We start from the raw sequence: 23,677 nt of genomic DNA on the forward strand, positions 1-23,677 counted from the left end.
TGTACTCATTTTAATTGTCTGCCGTCTCCCCATTACCACTAGAATATGAACTCCACAAGGACAAAGACTTTTCCCCGATGCATTTAATGCTATATCCCCCATCCTAGACATTATCTGGCACACAGGATGTGTTCAACCAATATCAGTGGAATTGATTGGGTGAATAAATACTTATGAGACCCCAAAAATCCAGTGGCCTTCTGTGGCCTTACCTAGTTAAGGGACACTGTCCCTTGGGCAGCTCACCAAGGGTTGGTTGGCCTCGAAACTGGTCACTCAACTTTGCTCCCTGGGTACAGTCTTGGCTTCTGGCCCAGGCCTTCCAGGAAATTCCAACCCAGCTATTTGCAGTCTTGACTTTGCTTCTCCAAACTGATCCCTAAAAGTCTGTGGGGCTCTCACTCCTCTGTGTGGCTGACACATGAATGGCCAGTCATAGTGGGTCTGTGGTCATGTCAATCCGATGGCCACACAGCAGACCTTCAGTTGGCCCATCAGTCAACAAGTGCTAACTACACAGAGCTGGAACTCTGAAGCCACATGGCCTGGGTTCATGTTCCAGCTCTGCCATGCCTTAGCTCCTTGGGCAACCTTTTCAAACCTCAGTTTTTACCAACAAAATGGACTTAATGACACTTAGTTGGAGGCTTCAGTGAGAGCAAGTTTGTAAAGCCAAAGTAGCTTGGCGTAAAAGTAAATGTTCAATAAATTTTAGGTATTATTATTATTATTATTATTACTACTAGGGGCCCGGTGCACGAAATTCGTGCACTGGGTGTGTGTGTGTGGGGGGGGGGGAGTGTCCCTCAGCCCAGCCTGCCCCCTCTCACATACTGGGATCCCTCAGGCGTTGACCCCCATCACCCTCCAATCGCAGGATCGGCCCCTTGCCCAGGCCTGACGATCGTGGGCTTTGCTTTAGGCCCAGGCAAGGGACCCCTAGCTCCTGGGACTGCCAGCTTCGACCGTGCCCAGCTCCCATTGCTGGCTCCACCCCCCTACTTCCTGCTATCACTGGCCAGGGCGGAAAAGGCACCTGATTCTCCGATCATGGCAGGGGGGCAGGGCAAAGGCGGGCCGCCTTTGCCCTGCCCCCCAGCTCTTAGCTCCCCCCTGGGTTTCCGATCACTGTCAGTGGCAGGGAGCTTCTTCCTGCTTTCCCTTTCGCCTCCCTGCATTGTGCCTACATATGCAAATTAACCGCCATCTTGTTGGCAGTTAACTGCCAATCTTAGTTAGCAGTTAATTTGCATATAGCCCTGATTAGCCAATGAGAAGGGTAGCTCGTACGCCAATTACCATTTTTCTCTTTTATTAGTGTTGATTGGGTGTCAGGCACTGGGTTTTCGTTTGGGGTTACAGATGTGAATGAGACACAGTCTGTGGCTCCGAAGGACTCACCTTCCAGAGGAAGAGGCCAACAAATTGCCAGGAAGTTATAGGGCAGTGTGCTTGGAGCCACGATGGGGGCTCCAAGGTCAAGGTCAAGGACAGGAAACCTCCTAGGACAGATAATACTTGAGTAAGTGAATATGACTTTGCCAAGTTGAAAGGTATATATATTAGTTATCTTTGGCTGTGTAACAAATTACCCCCAAACTTAGAGTCTTAAAATCTGAATACTTACTATTTCACAGGAATCAGGACATGGATTAGCTGAGTTCTCTGGCTCAGGGTCTCTTACAAAGACTATAATCAGGGTATTGGCTGGTTCTTAGGTTTCATCTGAAGGCTCAAATCGGGGAGGATGCCCTTCCAAGTTCACTCATGTGTGTGTTGGCAGGATTCAATTCCTCAAGGACTGCTGGACTGGGGAACTCAGTTCTTCCCTGGTTGTTGGCCAGTTCCTTCCATCAGAACAAGCAAGCAAGAAAGGATGAACAAGACAGAAGCAGAGCCCTTTTGTAACCGAGTCTCAGAAGTGACCACCCATCACTTTTATCAGGAGAAGCAAGTTACTAGGCCCAGTTTACATACATAGGGAAGAGTTTCCCAAAGCCAAGAATATCAGAAGGTGGGATCATTTGGAACTGTCTTAGAATCTACCTACTACCCTAGGGAAGCCTCTTACAGAAAGAGGAAACTGTGCTAAGGGTGAACCTGCAGGGTGTGTTTGGGAAAAGGCAAGTAGCTCTGGAGGAGCAATCCATAGGAGAATGTGTGGGGTGGTGACTACAGGAGGAGGTGGCAGCAAATGACATTGGAGAGGAAGATGAGTCTTTATGGAATTTCTTTTTCGTCCCAAGACAATGGGAAGCCACTGAGGGGCCTCAAGCAGGGGAGTGTATGTGGAAGGATGAACTGCATGGGGTTTTGTGATTTTTACACATGATCTTGAATGTCCAGGCAGACTTTTTGTCAAGAGAATGAAGGCTGAGTCAGAGGTGGCGTCTCAGGGGTGACAGCCCGCTTCTCCTATCCTTAGTGCTTTGTCTTCTGGGTTATATACCCATGACCCCAATTTTGTCTCAGCTGACCCATGGTTAGATATTTTCACTGTTCTACCAACCCCCTTCATAGCACCACTATGTGTCAGGCAGGTCCCTGCTGAATGGCCATTGAGAGGGGGTGGAGACATAGGTGAATCAGACGAGAGCAGGTCAGACTTGTCACACTCTGTGGGTCAATCCAGGTGCTAACAAAACAGTTGACATTTACAGAAGACTCATCATGTGTTGGGCACTATGCTAAGAGCTTTATAAACCTTGTCTCATCTTATTCAACCAACCTTCTGGGTTGGCACTCTTGTTATCCCTTACAGATGCTGAGCAGATGTTCTGAGAGGTGGCATAGTTAGTGGCTGGCATAGTTAGGGCTTGGACCCAGGTTGTCAGGCACCAGAGCCCAAGTTCACAGACACTGTGCTCTCCAGCCACCGGAGTACCCTGGGGACACATGAGTGCTCTGCACCGTGATCATTTCTCTTATTAGTTATCACACAAATATGAACTCCTCACACAACGTTTGGAATCATGGAAAAAGGCAAGAGAATAAAAACAACAACAACCACATACAAGTCAAAATGCAGAGACAATGTGACTGCGTTAAATTTTTAAAAATACCCCATTTCTCCAGCACAATAGTGATGCCTGGCACATTGTCCCTGGGCCATGGGATTATCCAAGGTTCTGGTGGATTTTAATTCTCCAGGGGGGTGATGGAGCATGGGTCAAGGGCACCGAGCTTGCTGGAATTGTAGCTCTGTCCCTTCTCAGCTGTGTGATTCTTGAGAAATAAAACTCTTTGGAGCATACTCGCAGTGCACCGGCTTTTTGCCTCCAGATCCCTTTTTTACTACTTTTGTCCACACCAGCCAACAGCCAGCACGTGTGCCCTCTGGCTGCAGGAACCCCTCCCTTAGCTGAATCTGACTTCTGGGTGCAGGGGTACGTTTTCTGCAGCTTGTTCCCCTCGGAGGGGTGACTCACACACCTGCAGAGCTTCCCTGTGGGACCGAGTCAGACTCGCGCCCTGAGGGTCTTTGCCTCATAGGGCACCTCTGCTGACTTCCTTCCCTTCCTGGCCCTGCTTATCACCATCCACCACCTCTTCCTGGAAACACTTCCAACCATCTTTGTCTCAGACAAACCCATCTTGATGGCTACTGTACAAAATGCCTGGCTCATACTCTTCAGCAATGTCAACGTCAGGAAAGACGAAGACTGAGAAGACGATTCCACTCCAAGGAGACTGAAGAGACATGGTTATTAAATGCAATGTGTGACCCGGGATGGGATCCTGAACTGGGAATGATAAGTCGCTCTAAAAGACATTATTGAGACAATTGACACAATTTGAATATGGACTGTGCAGTATTGTAACTGTTAAATTTCATGACTTTTGGTAATTGTACCATGAGCCTGTAAAATAATGTCCTTGGTCTTAGGACATAAACACTGAAATATGTAAGATGCAACTTACTTTCCAATGATTCATGACACAGAGAGACAGAGAGAGAAAGAGAAAGAGAGAATAAAGCAAATAGATCAAAGTGTAACAATTGGCAAGCCTGGAGAGGAGGGTAGGAGCTTCTTACACTACATTGCAACTTTTCTTTAAGTTTGAATTTGAATCAGAGTAAAAGGAAACTTTGTCCAACCTCAGATACCCTCTGAGCCTCCTGGCCAGGCTGCTACAGGATTAAAGTATCTGGCATCTGAGACAAGCCCGGTACAGTGTGTGATCAGTCTGTATCAACCCTGCCCATTTGTTACCCACACGTTCTGGAACAGGAGGAGGCCTAGGAGGAGCTCCCAACGTTACAGGGGCCTCCGGGAAACCCCTTGCTGTCCCCAGTTATCTCCCTGCGGCCACGCTAGCTCACTCTGCTCAGCCTGTCCCTCTGCAGAACCCTTCCTGGGCCACAGCTGTGGTTGGCGATTTCGGTAGATTAAAAGCAACGCTGGAGTGGGCGGGGGGAGTTTTTCCTGGGGAGATCAAAGAGCCAGCCAAACATAAAAGAAATCGTATAAAACTATATATATTAGGAACAAAACAAAACAAAAGAAAAATTTCACCCCAGAAGCGCCATCCACGTGTCAGAATTGATAAGTCTGGACTTCCGCGATCTGCTCTATAGAGTTGCCAACTGAGGCAGGAATGTCGCCTTGTCCAGAGAAGGCAGCCGCATCAAAGGGAGACTTTTATGGACTTTGGCACAAGGATGAGGCAGGAACCGTGTGTCCAGGCTTTGTGAGTACTCTCTAGGACTGATGTGGTTTCTCTCCCCCTGACTTTTAATCAGTTACTGCATAAGTCAGGGTTCAACCAGAGAAACAGAACTAATGGAAGATAGGCATTACGATTGATTGTAAGGAACTGGATGATGTGATGGTGGGGGCTGGCTTGGCAAGTCTGAAATCCACAGGGCAGGCTGGAACTCTCAGGCAGGCGTGAGCTGGAGCTCTGTCCACAAGCAGAACTTCTTCTATAGGGAAACCCGACTCACCTGACTGAACCAGGACCACCCAGATTATACAGGACAGTTTCCCTACCTAAAGTCAACTGATTATGAACTGCAATCACACCTACAAAATGACTTCACAGCAACTGCTAGATTAGCGTTAGATTCAATAACTGGGGACTGTAGCCTAGCCAGGTTCACACATAAACCTGATTAGCACAGTCACCAAAACCAGTTGGCGCCACCTCCTATTATATTCAGAATCGCCCCCCTTCTCTCCATCTTCATTTACAAGCCCTAAGACCAATGCTCCCCCAGTCCTGCCCTGCTGGGTCCCTGCATACAAGCCCATGGTGTCCAGTCCAACCCAGTGTGGCATACTCCAGGTCAGAAGCCACTTGGCTCTTCTCACTGATTATGGCATAAATACCAAAATCCTAAGCTGGGCAGCCACCACCCCTCATTTTATACCAAAGCCCCAAGCCACGCGGACTTGTTCATCTCATTCGCACTTTTTTTCTGCACAGAAGGATAACAGCTGAGCTTTCTTGGACCCCTGCCAGTTCCCAGGCACTGTGTCAAGTGCTTTTCCATACATTGTGTAATTGAATAGCCAGGACCACTGTGTTTTGCAGGTGGGGAAACTGAGACACAGAGAGATTAATCTCCTGGTCACCAAGGTAGTAACTGGCCCAACCTACATCCCCACAACATCTGACACCACAGTCCTTGGCTTTGAGCATGACATTATGCTGCCTTTTTGAAGGGTCTCTTCTTATTTATCCAAATGCAAGTGGACTGATCCTTCAAATCCCACCTCAAACCTCCCCACCCCCTTAAAGCCTTTCGGATTTCGTAGATAGAAATGGCAGCCCTCTCTGCTGTGCCTCCATAGTCCTCGGCTCACTGCATTGTTCATGCCCCTTTACTTGGATGATCTGCTAATGTGGCTGCATTCTCCTCCTGCCTGATGTGAGCCCCTCAAGGTGAGGGAGAGTGTTGGCCTTGTCTGCTTCCAGGCCCAGAACAGGGTCTCATCCATTACTGACACTCATGATTGCTGTCAAGAATTGACTTATTTGGGGACTTATAGTCTTTCTCAAGGCTCAGCTAATAGCTAGCAGGGCTGACAGTCCTTAATTACTCCACTTACTCTTCTGTCTATACCAATGCATTCCTGCAATAAAATTAGATGTTGAATTCTGATCCTCGCAGTTGCCACTGAGGTAGAGTGATGGTGGCCAATCGTGAACTGCCAACCCAAGTGTCTGACTGATTAACAAGGGTCTGGCAGCAGGTGCTTTTCCTACTAGAAGGAGCTAGGCAACTGCCTCTATTGCCTGCTTCTTCTCAACTCTATTTCCCCAGTGTCTCAATGGCTCAAAATTCAGGGAATTACTTGGTGTCAAAGCGATTGTCTGGGAGGTTGTGGGGGGTCTGAGCATCCGATGGCGCGGCGCTCATTGGTGTGCCTAGCTGCGGCTTCCTGGAACCTTGGGGGTGGCTGCAAGGATCCTCATTCGCAGGAGACCCTCATGCCTTCTGGGACCAATGGTCAAGCAGAGTCTCCAGTGCACCAGCACCACGGCTCTTGGATATGGGCATCGAATGCTGTTGCCAATATTGTGGGGGGGGGGTCATATTTTTGTAGATTAAAAAAATAAATGAATTGATTCATCTTGAGGTCGGTGAGCTCCCAGATACCCAGGAGGAGTGTTAATAGGAGGTGACACTTGGCTGTCAGCCAATCTGGCCTCAGAATGACCTGTGCCCGAGTCCCCAAGACCCCAGGTAGGATGCTGTTAGACTGCTCTAAGTGAGGAATGCCCCCTTCTTTGGTGGGGCACCCAATCATGTGTCCCTGTGATGGGAATCGGGTCCTCCATCATCTTGGGGACGACGACAAGAGGCTAACGTGCCGCTCTGACAGGGAGCAGAGTGTGAGGTCAAAAAGGCAGGGGCATCAGGCCAGTGTCATGGTCAGTCTCCCATCTATGAAGATGGCTAGATATTTTAGGAAGATTTTAATGGTGGTCACCCCAGAAGGGTCACACCTTACAGTCCCCTTTATTGTGCTTGGTGGCCTGATTCCCTGATCAGTAGAGTCAGTAGCTAGTTTCAACCCCATTGCAGTAATGACTGAATTTGCATGATCTCCCTGCTTTCCTCCACCTACCCCAGTGCCTGGGAGCTGCATGCTGTGGCTTCTATGGACTGGGAACTTCCCAAGGGTGGGGACTGTCTCAGCATAGGGCTTGGCACATCCCTGGTATCCAATACATTTTTGATGGATAAAAATGAGGCACAGCCCTAACCGGTTTGGCTCAGCCTGCGGACAGAAAGGTCCCAGGTTCGATTCCGGTCAAGGGCATGTACCTAGGTTGTGGGCACATCCCCAGTAGGGAGTGTGCAGGAGGCAGCTGATTGATGTTTCTCTCTCATAGATGTTTCTAACTCTCTATCCCTCTCCCTTCCTCTCTGTAAAAAAATCAATAAAATATATTTTTTAAAAAAGATGAAGTATTTAAAAAAATGAGACAGAGATCACAGTTGCTTCCTCCTTATAGACAACACTAGTGCACAAAATTTGTGCGGGGGGGCGGGGGGAGTTCCCTCAGACCAGACCAACCTGCACCCTCTCCAATCAGGGACCCCTTGGGGGATGTATGACTGCTGGTTTAAATTGTCAGTCGGACATACCTCTCGCAATCTGGGACCACTGTCTCCTAACTGCTCACCTGACTGCCTGTCTGCCTGATCGCCCCTAACTGTCTCTGCCTGCCTGATCGCCCCTAACTGCTCTCCCCTGCCAGCCTGATCTCACCCCCAACTGCCCTCCCCTGCCGGCCTGATCACCCCTAACTGCCTCTGCCTCGGCCCCCACCACCATGGCTTTGTCTGGAAAGAAGTCAGACATCTGGAAGATGGCCTGTTGACCCGGTCTAATTAGCATATTACCTTTTTATTAGTATAGATAAGATCTGCTATAATTTCAGTTCTGGGCAGATACAGCTAATTGTCTTTAAAGCCATGAAGAAATCTGGCATGACCTACTTCACTTTATTTGTGTTGGCAATTATGATGATGATAAGAATTCTTTTTCACCCACAAATATTCTGGTTTGGATGTCTAAGATGGGCATTTGCCAATTCTCCTTTATGCTCTGTACCTTATGGATGTAACCTTGATCCCCCAGAGCACTGGGGCAGAAATGAATTTGGGAGTTTGAATGACATGGTTATTCTGACTATGAGTTCAGATGAACTGGATGGTGTACTATTTGGGGGATTGTGAGAAGAGCATGAAACCTAGGGCCAAAGAAGCTGAACCTCATCACAATTAAGGCCTTGACTATCCATTTGGCTTTAGGTAAATCCTGAACCTCAGTTTCCACATCTGTAAAATGGGTATAATCATATCTACCACCTAGCATTGTTCAGAGTATTAAGGAATTTTAGGAAAGATCCTGAGATGAGGAGATCAGGCTGATGGAAGAGATAGATAAGTCATCCAAAAATTGATCTATAATACCTACAAGCTGGCAGAGGTCAGTCCAAGGCCAACCATGGAAGCCTTAATTACTCATACCCACCCTGTGCCTTGGACAGTGCAGGGGAGAGGGGTTATGATGGTGATGGTTTATGCTCATGAATGTGTAAGTGGAATGCTCTCGGCTTCCCACAGCACTTGGCCTGAGTGGATCTTGACTTGGGTGCTACAGCTCTGTCAGTAGACGATGGTGAAACATCTCTTTCGATAAAAGGTCCTGCACACGTGTGAATTAGCTCCTGGTGTACGTTAGTCATAGGAAATAGAAAATGATAGCTTTCAGGAGGCAGCATCCATGCCAAAGGCACTGGCTTATGGAGACTTGGTGGAAACATGTACTTTGCTTATAATGATCAAAACCTGTTCCTCTACTAAACCACATGAAAAAGGGGCACACTTTACAACTGTGTTCAAGGCGGAGGGTCAAAGGCTAAAAGGGGGTTAAGCCTGAGGCCTGGACAGGAGGTGGCTGGTTTGTCGAGCTGGATCCTTCTGCCTGCCCCAGAGGGAATGAGGGTGATTCCAGCAGGGGCCAGTCACATAATTGTGCCTGGGTGTGGGGTCCGGCTGAGGGCTGGTCCTTGAGTCTGTGGGGATGGAAGGAGTACAGTGGGCACCAAGATCTGTCAGATGATCTAAGCCAGTGCACCTGGCCTCGCTCTGTGCCTCAGTTTCCTCCTCTGAGATCATGGTGCTGATCTGTGTGCACTCAAAGAGAAAAAAGTGATGGTTGTAAAGTTCTTTGATTACACAAATCACTAAATAACAGTATTTAATTATTTATAACGTGTTTTGAGATTTTGGGATGAAAGCTGGGGAAGCTGCAGCATGTTATTAACTGGTTGTCGGCAACCTTTGTTCAGGCAATAGGCTTAATTACTACATTAATTGGAGGAGTGAAGGGACTCCCATACTCGCTTCCTCCCCAGTCACTTCCCAGCTCTTCCAGGTCAGTCCAGGGGGATCCCTTTCCTAACCTCCTGGTCCTTCATTCTGGCCTGAGCTGCACCGTGGTTATCGCCAGGGAGTACCTGGTGGTGAGGCCATTCTGATTGTGTGAGGGTTGCTCTCTGCTGTCCCTGTGTATCAATCACCAGCTCTAATTAGACTGTAAAGGTCTTTTCCCCCCTTGATGCTTGTCGCAGGTCACGTGGCCGATATGTAAATCTCAGTTCCTGGAGCAGTTTAATGGCCTCGGTGACCACAGGTAGTAACTCAGGTTCCTCTATAAATGGAAAATAAAAACAACAACTCATTACGGGTGATGGTAGGTCTTCAACCTACACACAGCGCATCGTAAACTTGAGGGATTGCCTCTGCGCTTGGCTGAGGACCGGTCGGGGAGGGGGCTCCAGGTGGCGGGAGAACAGAGTTGTGACCTGCCATTTCCAGGGTGTCTCTCCTTCTCTGTCCCGGCCCAGCCCAGCCACGGGTGCTGAAGAACTTGACGCTGACCTTCCCAGCAGGCAAGAAGTGGTTCTGATCAGACTCAATCTCTGCCTGTGGGTGGGGCTAGTGTTGGCCAGTGAGTCTTGCTCTCCTTTTTCTGAAGCTGATGTGTGTGTCCTGGGCTGACCTGGGTCACTGCAGACCTACTGTCCCTCTCATCTGTGTCACCCCTTTTAGAGGGGCAGTGTGACCGCCAGGGAAGGTGCCATGAATGTGGAGATGTTTGCCTATTTAGTCACTGCATAGACCCAGCATCTGGAACACAGAGGTGCTCAATAAATGTTTTGAATGAAGTAATAAATGAATAAGTTAAGTCTCTAGGTTTGGGGCCTGGGTCTGAATTCCAGCTCTGCTGCTTACTAGCTGTTGTAAAGCGGGAAAGTGACTTAACGTCTCTGGGCCTCAGTTTCTTCCTCTGTGAAATGGAGATCTGTGCCTGTGTACCACAGACGACATTTCTAACCAGCCTAGGAGCATCCATTACTTCAGAATATCAATAAGGACCCTGAGGCTTTGAGAGGTTAAGAGATTTCCCAAGTTCTTAAGGGGTGAGAAATGTAGGAGGGAGAACCCAGGTATCCTGAGTCATTCAGATTTCAAAGACCAGATGGGATCTTGTATAGTCAGAAGGGGGCCCATTCTGTTCCCAGATGTCAGGTGAGAGCTAGACATTCTGACCCATTCACTAGATTATCACTTGGGTCCTGTCCACCGGGGGTCGCTGTTGAACACCAGTCCTGTGCAGCCCAGGGCGCCCTGAAACACTGAAGTGGTGATGTCCTTGCTGGCCTAAATCCCTGTGCAGCTCACAGTGGTGGGCTTCAGGTGTGGGGCGTTCGAGAATGGGCCGGGCAAGCAGCCTTTCATTGCAGCAAGATGCCAGCGGTTGCATTCCTGTGCCTTTTTTTTTTTTTTGGATAGATTGTCTCTAAAACTGTTAGTGAAATAGTTTTCCTGATTTGCGGTTATGGTAGCCCCATCTCTTCTTCCATCCCGGGAGGGTGATGATGGGAAGGCAGTTACCAGGTCTGGGAGACCATGCTGGGATCTGGTGATTCCCACAGAGAGGCCTGCCTCCAGCCCTATGTTTAAGTTAGGGCCCGTCTGTTACAGGCATGCATGGTGTCCTATACTTTAATTTTATTGTGTCTATTACATTTGTAATCACAAGTTACTTGTATGATTTTTTGCATAATATTTGCCTCCCCCCCACAACTGGGAACACCCGTGAGGGTAGGTACCAGGAACATTTTCCCACTTCTGTATTCTCAAGGCCCAGCATGGAAGGAGAATTTGGCGGCTGTGAGCTGTGAATACACTGTCAGAGAGAGGGGCGACAGTTCAAACCTCAGCTCCATTGCGACTGTGTTGGCTGTGAGATCTGGGGCTAGTTGTCCAATCTCTCCCAGCTTCTGTTTCCCCATCTGAAAAGAGGAAACAAAAATATACCACTTCAAAGGGATGTTGAGAGGATTGAATAACATTAAGCATGAAAAACACAGCAAAGGCCTGGCACATATATTCTCCCTCCCTCCATCCCTTCCTTCCTTCCCGCCATCCTCTTCCTGCTCAACTCCTCACTCTCGCAGAGTTCTCTCTCTGTGTGTATATGTGTATGACGTGTATGTGTGTGCTTTTGTATGTCTGTATGTCTGTATGTGTGTGCTTGTATTGGTGCACATATGCATACATGCATGTGTGTGTGTGTGTGAGCATGTATGTGCACCTCCTGGAGACTCACCCATGAGGCGTAGGACTGTGAGTAAACCTCAGCTCGAGGAGTCTGCGCTTCCAGTTCAGGGAGCCACTGCCTGGGCGGCCTGCACTGAGGGCATGTTAGGACAACGTAGTCTGCAGAGCTGTCCTCACCTGCCCTGGTGGTAGCTCCGCCTCCACAAGCCACCCGCCGGGGAGGAGGCCTCGTTGTGATGAGACCTTCGTACCCACACACCTGACTCCATCTTTCACCTGTGTCTGCCTGAGTGCTCTTTGGCTCCTCCTGGCCTCTAGGCTTGGCAGGAGAGGTTCCTGGAAGGTAGAGAACAGGGCAGGTGAGGAAGCGACTTTTTCTCCCTGCGGAATTGCTGAGGAGACGTTATCAGGAAGACCCTGGGGATGCCACCCACTAGTGACCTTGGCAAGGTGTCAAGCTCTTGGTGCCTCAGTTTTCTGTCCTGTATAATGGGAGTTTTTGAGTGAAGGATAGAGCAGAGAGTATTAAACACGAAAATATACCCAGGCCAGGTAACCAAATGAGTAAAGCGGGCTAATTCTGGGGGGGGGGGGGGAATGCTGTGGGGAAAATAGTCTGACCTAAAGGAGCAGATGTTTTTCAACTTCAGCCGACTGCTTCTGTGTGAGACGTTGAGTTTGAAACTGGTAGCTTTTAAATTATTCAAGAGAAAACAGAATCTGGATTTTTACATGAAGTCCTATAAACTTTCATGTTGGCAAAACATTCAGATTTTTGTAAAGCATTCTACGTGGCATAAATAAAATATCTCTATGGCCTAGATATAGCAGTCAGTTGATACTTTGTGATGGGCATATACTAAACACTAAATGGCATACACATATTTTCAAATCAAGTGCTACTTCCAGTGGGATGACAAATGGAGAACTGGGGAGAGGGAAAGAAGTGGAAAGTAGACCTGGAGGGGACAGGTAGCTAGGAGAAGGCAGAGAGCATGGGGGCAGTGAAGGCAGAGACCCAGCTGTGGAGGGTGTGTTTGGCCTCTGTCTGGTCCCTGTGCGGGTCCCCCAGGACACACCCAGACCCCATCTCCAGTGATGCAGGTAAAACCAGCCCAGTGCCTCAAGAGTGAGAAGCTGAACGTGGGGGCTTCCAAGGTGTCTGAACCCTCACATTTTCTCTGGGATCAGAGGGTGGGATGGGCTCTGACTTTCCCTCACCCATCACCCATGAGCTACAGGGTATGGGGTCTCCGGAATGAACAAGATGCAGTTGGAAGGTGGAGGGATGCCTGAGTTGCTCAATCCCACATCTAATGTCACCAGACTAAGCCAGATGACACCTAATCCTCTGCGTTTACAGATACCATCTGGTGCCTTAGAGGGCGGGGGCCAAGGTGGGGAGGTGAGCTCAGCTGCCCGCCTCCCCAGATGCTCTTTTTCAAATGCATCAGTGTCCAGGGAGCTGTGACTGCCCTGGGCAAGTGACTTCAGTGTCCTGAGTCTCAGTTTCTTCATCTGTAAAATGGAGATAATGACACGTGGCTCTCACATTTGAGTGTCCAATCTGCTCGTTTCTTCCCATCCTGCATCTGCCAATGTTACACAGGACTGATAACTACGTTTGCTTCCCTCTGTGCAGCCAAACTTTCAGAACAGTCCGTCTGGGCCGGGTCCCGCTCCTTCCATTGTCCACCCGGGGCCCAAAGAAGGAAGGCCCAAGAAGTCGTCTGTTGACGTGTGAAAAGTTAGACCTCCGTCCACTCACTCCCAAAGGGTTTTTGTTTCCTTAGATTTAGGATTGGCAAAAAGAGAGGCAGAGGGTGGTTGAGGTTAACATGAAAGTGGTAAAAACTTCAGAGAAGAGAAGCAGCAGTAGGAATGGGTGGAAGGTGAATGAATTAAGTTGAACATAGTTTTGGAGCGTTCATTATGATTCTAGACACCGGAGACAGGGGCGAACAAGATAAATGCGGTCTGTGGTCCAGGCCTAGAGCTCACAGGCCCTGAGGGAAGATAAACACAGATTCAACAGGTGTGGCGAGAGCTACCAAGGGGGGTGTTCAGGGTGTGATGGGGATGAATACAAGCAAACCTAGCCCCGTCTGGTGCAGTCTCCTAAATGAAGCATGCCCGTGTTTTTAATAGTAATAATAATAATGACTAACAATTACCAAGGGCTTCCTATTTGCTAGGCACTTTGTATGCATGATCTCATCAAATTCAAGAGCTAGCTACTGAAATACATATTTTAAAGAAGCTGTGGTGTGGGAGGTGAAGTCACGCCTGCGGCCACTTGGCCATGCATTGGGAAAGTCGGGTTGGAAATCAAGACTCATGGTTGTTCTTTACGCACACACAAGGAGCTCTGGTTCCAATTAATCTACCTGGAGGTTGGCAACCTGGCTGACACCCAGGGGCAGCCTCAAGCCTCCCTTCTGTTCCCTTCCTCAAGGGCATGCACAGGTTCTCATCAGATAAGAGGGGAGCCTGGAGAAGTAGACACATGAAGGGCGGTCTGGCCCACAGGCTGGAAATGAGTGAGGGCTATTTCCATCTCTTCTCCCTGGGTAGCTGCTACCTTGTCACTTTCCTTCAGGGACACATACCCACCGGGTTCATGCGAACTTCCGGGAGGGTATTTCTCGAGAAGGCTCATACTATCTATGGAGTTAGAGCTCCCACGGGTGTTTCTAACTTTCCCTTTTTATTTAGCATCCCTTGAGGTTGAGGAGGTGCCTGAGGTCCAGGCCTCTGAAGAAGGAGGGATGAAAGAAGTTGCCTGATTTCCAGCTCTCTATGCTGTCACTTCAGGCTTCATGGAGAATCTCAGAGGCCAGCCGCTCAGCCCAGTGAATGCTTGAGGTCCTCCCATCACTCAGGCAATCCCTGAGGCCATGGGGCAGAGGGAAAGATCCATGGCACAAATCTTCCCAGACTTACCGCGAGCGTGAAGCATGGCCACTAGAAAACTGCTTGGCCTTGGAAATTATGTTTTTCCCCCCAGACTCTCTAGAGATGCTAATGTGCATGACTGTGGCAATGGTTCCCGGCTTAGATTTGACCTTCTAGGCAGAGTGACAATTGAGCAAATGTTTACTGGGCCTGATTGGACCTGGGCAATGAGAAGGAGAAGAGGCACAAGGCACATTTTAGAAATTAATTGGACAAGTCCTCTTCTGGTTCTGAATATTCAGATGCTTAAAAAAAAAAAAAAAGAAACCCAAAACTTTGGGTTCCCTTTATAGCTGAAAGTGGTCAGAACCAAAACAGATTGTGGTGGTACCTAGAGGGAGGCGACCTCTCTTTGGGGGAGCCTCCCACCCCAGATTGGCCAAGGTGAGACTTGGGTGCTCGGTCAGCTGGGTGAAGACCTTATAAGACAGCCCAATATTTAGCAGTAAACTCAAGAAGAATGGGTTGTCACTTTATGCCAAGACTTGCTCTGGGAACTGGAGATTCAGAAATGGTGAAGATGTGGCCATCCCTGATCTCTCAGGACCTCGGGACTGATGCTGGAGAGAATACATCATCAAATAAACTATCCCAATGTGAAGACTTAAAACAAGACTTTATAAGAGATTTCTGTGGTTTTGCAGAGAGCAATGGCCAATTCTGTAGGTCAGCGAAGGTGACTGGGTCAGGGAGAGGGGTCGGGATAAATTTCAAGAGCTTTGATTTAAACTCAAAGAATGTGTAACCTGAATACATTTTGACATCCCCCAGGCTCAGTCTGATTTTGGTGCTGTAACATAAGAGATAGTGAAAAAAGTAAACATACTTTTTGAAATTAGTTTAAACCTTTATTCAGTTACTGGGGGAAGTGCCAATGAGAGAGGGCTACACATAAACATCTCTCCTAGTTTCCACTCAAAGGCCTCCACATGGAGTCTCCTCCAAACTCCTTTTACTTTTCAATCTCAACTATCAACATGCAAGCCTCCTCTACTCTCAGCTCTCTTGTATTTTTAAAAAAATATACCTCCCCTAGATTACCCATTACCCACACCTGAGCTCTTTGTCAGATATCTCAGCCTCTGCATTCCACAGGCATCCTGACTGTGCCTCTTAAGAAATTAGAGAGAAGATTCTGAATGCTCATGTTTAATGGTTTCTATTCCTGTTGCAGTTGAGTGGGGTTTCACTAAGGTGGAAATGAGGAGAAGGCCACCCTGGCAAAGGGACCCCTGGAATAAAGGCATGGAAGCAGAAAGGAAAACACTGTGTATGAGAGAGCATTTAGGACTGAACAGAGATGAGGATACTCACGGTGAAGTGGGAGGGAGATACAGTTGGAGAGGTTGAAAGGAACGGGACTGTGAGTGACCTTGAGGCCTGTGAGAAGGAACCTGGACTTATCCTGAAGGTAATGGGATCCATTGAAGATTTTCTATTTGTTTTCAATTTAAATAAGATGGAATTGGTTTTGCATTTTAGGAAGATGGCTCTGGTAGCTTGTAAGGCATTGGGGTTGGATGCAGGGAGAGGCTGGTAGCCAGAAAACCAGTCAAGAAACACTTGCTAATATCTGGGCGGTGAGACTCGAATTGTTGTGACCAGGAGTTGGGAAGGAGGGAATGGAGGTCAGAGTTATGTCAAGGAGCAGGTAAGGAGAATGGCTCCATGTGCTCACCCGTGTTCACTCATTTGTCAAGTTGGTTGTGAAAGAAGGTGTCAGTACAGCACACATGGATACCTTATGCCTCGACACCCAATCTCTGTGCACAGTAGGGTGACTGCACCTGTAATTAATTACAAGCCCAGGCTTGGAAGCCACTTTCTGAAGAAATGGACCAGTGGATTCAGAACAAGCATCTGGGTGGGGCTTATCCACCCTGCCGGCTTTCCTGGCCCCCTTCCACACAGACTCTGGGCTCCAAGGACCAACCTGGCGGCACTGCCCTCTTTCTCAACCCACTGCTCCTCCCTGCTTGGCTCGACGTCTAGGTGGCGGCTGTCAGGGTTTCGTTTCCAGGCAGCATCCCTGGGAAAGAGAGTGAAGGGGAAGAAACCTGGCTTTCAGAGGGAGACAGACCAGGACTCAAGTCCAAGCTCCACCCACCAGCGCTTCAGTTTCATCATCTATAAAATGGAAGAGAGTGCCTGTCTTAAAAGGTGATGAAATGATAGGATAACCCATATGTAAAACCCTTAGCTGGGCCTGGTACATAGCAAGTGCTCAATAAGTATTCATTTGTTTGCATTGAATTTTGGTTTCCAGTGTAGCCCTGAGTGTCACTTCTTAGATGGAGGAATAACTGTTTGGTAACTGTTAAAAATGCTTATTTTTCATTTTGTAGATGAGAACATCGAGGTTCAAGTTCATATACATACTACACACACACATATGCACACACACATATATATACATATATACATATATACATATATACATATATACATATATATGTATACACACATATAGTATGTATACTAATCAAGCAAACATTGGTTGTAGAATATGAGTTATACCATCTTATGGCTGGAAACTTGCCCTACTTCAATCTGGATCCTGACTTCTGGCTCCAAATAGCTTTCAGAACCTAGGTACCCACAGGGTGATGACACCCAGCACTTCAGTTGACCAAGGGCCCGGGGAGTTGGCTTCTAAGGGCTGCCACAGAAAGTTTCAGTTTCCGAGTAGCAAGACTGTCTTCTGTCCCCTTAGCTGGAGTCACAGGCTGAGTGGTCCCCTTGGCAGGAGGCTGGTCCACGGCTCACCCTGGTCTTAGAGGAAGCTGGGACCACACCCTCCGCTGCACTTGGTCTGTAGGGAGAGGAGAGCAGGAGAAGAGAGGAGTCATATTCCAGACTTGGAAGGGGACGCGCTAGAGCCCTTAGCAGCACCGCTCTCAGGATGGGGACTTACATGAAGATAGTCTCGGGAGCTCTTCCTCCTGCCACGAAGGCCCATGGAACCCCGGAAAGTTGTATTAGTAAAACGCATTGTATCTTACAGCCATTTAACTCACACAATTCAGTCTTGACACAGAAAGAAAACCAGGAAAACAAAACTTTAAATAAATAGGTAATTCTGGCCATTAAGCTACTCAATGAGCATAGGCACCGAGGGAACCTGAGGAAGAGAAGTTAATCCACTAGTGGGTGTCAGTGTCAAGTCCACGTATCTTTCTGTGGGAGTGCGCCTCACTGGGACGTTGGCAGTTAAAGACCTGAAGGTTTTCATGCAACACTGCCCCAAGTGCGTGTCTGTTTTACCCTAGTGCTCAAGTAAAGAAAAGGCAGTTTGTTCCGATACTGGAGAGAATATTTGGTCTTGTGGACAGACTGAGAGAAGGTGTGTGATTCCCGGTGTGGATTCTGTGGAAGAGATGAACAGTGCCTGCCAGTGTCCTGTTCCTTTCTCCTTTTCAGTACACAGAAGACTGAACAATTTTGCGTTTGGGTGGGGCCATGGGACGAGCTCTAACTAATGAGTGGTGTGCATTACTAATGGGTCAAAACATTTAATTTCCAAGGCAAGAACCTCCAGAGCGCTCTCTTTCTTTCCGGCCGGGTGACAGTTGGTGGCTGCTTTGTAAGCTTGGGATTTTGAGTGACCGACAAATGAAACCTCCCTGTCTATCTGTCTAAAACATGTGGCACTGAGCGAGCGAGAAACCTGTGTGGTTTTATCTAAGTGTTGGGGCTTGCTTGTTACAGCAGCATAACCCAATGCATCCTGATACAGACAATTTTTTTAGAGGGAATATTTTGGGTATTATGAATGTCACCTTATGCTGTGACTTTGAGGTCTACATCCTGGTGGCCCCATTTGAGTAGTAGCTGGTTCCATTTACAGAGTCTCATTCTGTTTAAGCTCCGTGTTTGGTGCCTCACATACATTATCTTATCAAATCCTTACCGCTACTTCATGAGAGTGACAGGATAATTCCCACTTTGTGGATAACACTGTGTCTCTGTGCTCACCGTACATCGTTAGCTACTGTGTCCAAATTCACAATGAAGGGGATGGATTTCAAAGTCAGGTTTTTCCGACACCAGATCCAGCGCTCTCTGCGGTATCACCTGTTCCTGCAGTGTCAGAGCGAGGTTTCCCCAGGAGAGAGTGCTGGGCCTCAGGGCATTTGGCAGTGGAACTGATCCACCAGGCCTTGGCCACCTGGTGCCAGCCCTGATCCTGCCGTGCGCCAAGCACCCAAGCGCCGCCCCTGCCCCACACCCCCTCCTACACTAATGATATTTACCCTCCCACCCCAGCAGGGAGTTCCACTGCCTAATTACTGTTTAGAAACCTCCGAGGGCGGAAGACACGATGTTCAGAGCTTAATGGTTAAAGGACTCATGTCAAGTCTGGAGCAGAGTGGAGACTGGGGTGGCTGGCACAGGGCAGGGCAGGGACGCTGGGGGTTCAGACCAGTGAAGCTACGTTGTGTCATAGAAGGGCAGGGACAAAGGCTCTGTCAGTGTCTGCTCAGGCTAAAGCCAAGATTCTTATGTGATCTGGGTCATGGGGCTGTGGGGACTGTCATCCACCACTGTCACTCTTCTATCCCTCTTCGGAGCCAAACCCTAATTTCTGTCATATCACATAAACAGCAACCCATTTACTGCACATTTATTATGTGGCAGGAGCCTGGCTGGGAACCTGAGAGTCTCAGAATCATCTCACTATTCACCATCATGAGGTGGGCTCCTGTCCCATCTGGACGCTGAGGCTGAGAGGATGAAGCGACTTGTTCAAGGACAGTTGGTGGCAGACCTGAGCTCAAGCAGACATATGTCTCTTCTGAACAAAGTATGGAAGAACAAAGACAGGCATCTTTGGAGCCACCATGACGCGACTCTGACACCTCAAACCATGTGCTTATGTGTTTTTTTTTTTAATCTGCCTGAATCATGGTGCCACTTCTCTAAGGTGGGACTTGTGAGTGTGTATGACTCATATATTAAAATATCTTATTAAAAACTAGCTTCTTCCCCGAAGATTCTTGGGTCTTGGCTTTGGAAGGCAGTTTAGTGATGCCTCTCTCTACCCTAGACTTCAGAAGTCACTACTCTCTTGAATATCTCCCAAGATGGGATGCTCACTACCTCTCAAGGCAGCCCTTTCTCAAGTCGTGCTGCACTCTGTCTAAAGGAGCTCTCCCTGAGTAAAGGTGCAGCCAGAGGAGCAGTCCTCACCCCCAGGGAATGGGAGGCGAGTAGTAGGAGGAGAGGGGGTAGGCATTTAATGGCTGCATCCTGGTGGGTGTCCGGGGCACACCTGTGATGGTGATGACTAGATGGTGATAATGGGTCATTTTTCTAATTGGCATTAATGACACCATTTGGTCTGAACAGCCACCTCCTGCTTTCTCTCCTGCCACACCTCACTGGATCTCTGCTCTGAGTGGCTATGCCGGATCTGCTCACAGCCCAACTTGTCTGGCCAATCCTGGTTGGTCTTAGAAGTTGGGGCAAAGGATGTGCCTGGAGTCCGAGTCTTTCTGGAGCCAGACTGGGGTTCTGATCACGCTGGCCCCAGATTCAAGTGAAAGTCTGGCTTTCTTCCAAAGTGGGGTGCCCCCCCCGGCCCCGCCCAAGTCCCGATAATGGTTGGACATAAGGCACCCCTCAATGGGACTTGGCTTCTAGGGGCTGAGGCTGGCTGCCAGCCATGCACAGAGGGTATGGAGACAGGGAGAGACAGATACCCCAGGCAGAAGGAAGCACAGAGGGTCAGCATGAGAACTAGGAAGGGAGAGAAGGAAGGAAGGAGAGAAAGGGAAGAACAAAGAAAGGAGATTGCAGGCAGGCAGGGAGAAGCTATACTTTCCCAAATGTCTTCTGGAGAAGCAGAGTTCTTCAGGTAGCTGTCTCCCCCTCCCTCCCTCCCTGCCTGCATCCCCACCTCCCTCTGTCCCTTCCTCCTTCCCTCCCTCCCCACTCCCTGCCTTTCTCCCTCCTTAGAGATACAGAGGTTTGTAAGTACTAGGGGCAGCCTCACAGAGTGAGGCCTATGGGGCCAAAGCTGGGCTGCCTCACCTGAACAGCTGCGTCTGGGGATATTTCTTGCTATCCAGGGCAGAGGCACCCCGCGCTCAGGGTCTTGGTGGTGGTGGGGTCAGCTGCCTCCGATACAAGAGAGCCTGAGTCCCTCTGTAGGCCCCGGGGGCAGCTCCTGGGCAGCCAGCTGGGAGAGGAATGGCCGGTTAGGGTGGGGTTGGTGGGAAAGTGCTGCTGGCTGTGGCTACCATTTCCCGAGTGCTTGGCCCGGTGTTTTTGACTCGTTCCCTTTTCATTAACTCCGTGAGGTGGGCTTTATCATTCCCATTCTACAGATGAGAAAGCTGAGGCACAGAGAAGCTAAAGTCACACACTGGTGTGTGTGTGTGTGTGTGTGTGTGTGTGTGTGTGTGTGTGTGTGTGTGTATGGTGATGTCTGTACTGTCAAGTGCAAACCAGGGCAATGCTCTTCGCCATGTGAAGGGTCCAATGCTCTGGACACAGCAGCCCAGGCCAGAGCATGGCCGTGAGGGTTCTGCGCCACTGCAGCCTGTGCCCCACCCGTCAGCCAGCAGGATGCCCCTTCCCTCTTGCCCTCCCCTCCCTCTCACTGTCCTCTGACCAGCACTGCCTGTGACTTGGGTCATGCAAGGTCTGTGGGACCATCAATGTGTCCCTTCCCTTTCTGGGCCCCAGTTCTTTTTTTTAAATTCAATTTTATTGTTTAAAGTATTACAAATAGTAGTACATATGTCTCCTTTTTTCACCATTGACATTCCCCCAGCCTCCCCTACCCCTCCCTGACACATGCCCTCACCCCCGCCCCCGCCCCAGTGTCTTGTGTCCATTGGTTATGCTTATATGCATGCATACAAGTCCTTTGGTTGATCTCTTACCTTCTCCCCCACCCCCAACACTCCCCAGCCTTCCCACTGTACTTTGACTGTCTGTTCAATGCTTCTCTGCCTCTGTATCTATCTTTTTGCTCATCAGGTTATAATGTTCTTTATTATCCATAAATGAGTGAGATCATGTGGTGTTTTTCTTTCACTGCCTGGCTTATTTCACTTAGCATAATGCTCTCCAGTTCCATCCATGCTGCTGCAAATGGTAAGAATTCCTTCTTTTTTACAGTAGCATAGTATTCCATTGTGTAGATGTGCCATAGTTTTCTAATCCACTCATCTGCTGATGGGCACTTAGGCTGTTTCCAAATCTTAGCTATTTTAAATTGTACTACTATGAACATAGGGGTGCATATATCCTTTCTGATTGGTGTTTCTGATTTCTTGGGGTATATTTCTAGGAGTGGTATTATTGGGTCAAATGGCAGTTCCATTTTTAAATTTTTGAGGAAATGCCATACTGTTTTCCACAGTGGCTGCACCAGTCTGCATTCCCACCAGCAGTGCACGAGGGTTCCCTTTTCTCCACATCCTCGCCAGCACTTGTCATTTGTTGATTTGTTGATGATAGCCATTCTGACAGGTGTGAGGTGGTACCTCACTGTCGTTTTGATTTGCATCTCTTGGATGATTAGTGACTTTGAGCATGTTTTCATGTGTCTCTTGGCTTTCGGGATGTCCTCTTTTGAAAAGTGTCTATTTAGGCCCTTTGCCCATTTTTTGATTGGATTGTTTCTCTTCCTTTTGTTAAGTTAATGAGTTCCCTGTAAATGTTGGATTGGCCCCAGTTCTTTTAGCGGCAGAGGAAAGAGGTGGCCCTTGTTATCCAGACCTGAGCCGCCTTCCCTCAGGTGAGACCAACCTGCGTGTGGGCAAGAGGAAGCGGCCCGATGGCCCTGACCTTGGAAGCTCCTGATTGAGGGAAACAGATCTTAAATACGTAATCACACACACAATGTAGAAATTCAAATTGTGCCAGGAGCCATGAGTGAAAAGCAGAAGATTCTACCAACTATTACAACAGGGGGACTTTGTAGACTAAGACTTAGGTTTAGAAGAAACTCTCGAGGAAATGACAGCTCATCTAAGACACAAAAGGTGAGTAAAAGAGTGTTTGGGGCAGAGGGAACAGCATGGGGAAGGGTCTGAGGAGGAAAGAGATAGGAGCATTTGATAACTCTTCTAAGAATAACCACACCTTACTTTATTTAGTCCAAATAAAGTTTAGGAGATGAGTTCTATGAATATCTCCATGGAAGAAACGAGGAAACCCAGGGTTATGGAGGTACATGAGGTATAGATGGGGCTCAGCACTGATGCTCATCTCCTTCTGTGCTTTCCCCTGTATCTCAGGGACGAGAAGTCCAGAAACCACGTTCGTTATTTTCCTTGGGCTCTGAGGTCTCCATGTAAGCCATGTTTGACCGCGAGGAGGACTCGTGCAAGATTCAGAAGGCAGAGGAACCACAGAATCCTTTCTTTCCTCTCAAGCAGTGATGGCAGACATGCGAGCCTCTGTTTCCCTGTCCATCACCTGCCCAGCCCTGCGGAGGGTGCGGTGATGGCGGGAGCGGTCTCCTGCAGCCCCCTGATATCTGCAGCAGGAGCCCCGTGCTGACTCTGGACCCCAAATATAACAAACCTGAACCACAGGGCACACTCTGACTTCTCTCCTGCTGCTCTGCAAGGTTTGTGAATACCCAGTTCCTTGAACTGCATCCCTTTCGGCCTGAGACGCCTGGATCTGCATCTGGGACAGCATCCTGGCTGATGGAAGAGGGAGGAAAGCTGCCCAAGACCACCAAGTAGCAAGTGGGAGGACTGGGAGTCACACCAGGTCTGTCTAATTCTAGGGCCTGCACTCTTTTTACTTAAAAATCTTTAAAATTATTTTTCTACATTTTTTAAAACATTTTTTTAAAAAAATTGTGGTAAAAGACACATTAATATAAAATTTACTATCTTAACCACATAGCATAAAATTACCCTCTTAACCATTTTTAAGTACACAGTTCAGTGGCATTGAGTCCATTTACACTGTTGTGCAACCATCACCACCACCCATCTCCAGAATGTTTTCATCTTCCAAACTGAAGTTCTGTACGCATTAACCACCAACCCCCACCCCTCTCCCTCTTCCTCTGAAAACTACCATTGTTTTCTGTCTGTATGATTGTGATGATGCTAAATACCTCACAGGAGTGGAATCACACAGTATTTGTCTTTTTGT

General features: G+C 48.4%; 1 long non-coding RNA gene across 1 annotated transcript in view; it reads left to right on the forward strand.

The window, feature by feature from the left end:
- Positions 1–19,484, forward strand: part of LOC132239055 (uncharacterized) — a 149,607-nt gene extending 130,123 nt beyond the window's left edge. The window contains exon 4 of the long non-coding RNA XR_009453968.1: positions 19,187–19,484. This is a non-coding gene — a long non-coding RNA (uncharacterized LOC132239055). The remainder of the gene's footprint in view (positions 1–19,186) is intronic.
- Positions 19,485–23,677: the final 4,193 nt, after the last annotated feature.

This window comes from Myotis daubentonii, chromosome 8 (genome assembly GCF_963259705.1).
Source record: "Myotis daubentonii chromosome 8, mMyoDau2.1, whole genome shotgun sequence".
NCBI classification, from domain to species: Eukaryota; Metazoa; Chordata; class Mammalia; order Chiroptera; family Vespertilionidae; genus Myotis; species Myotis daubentonii.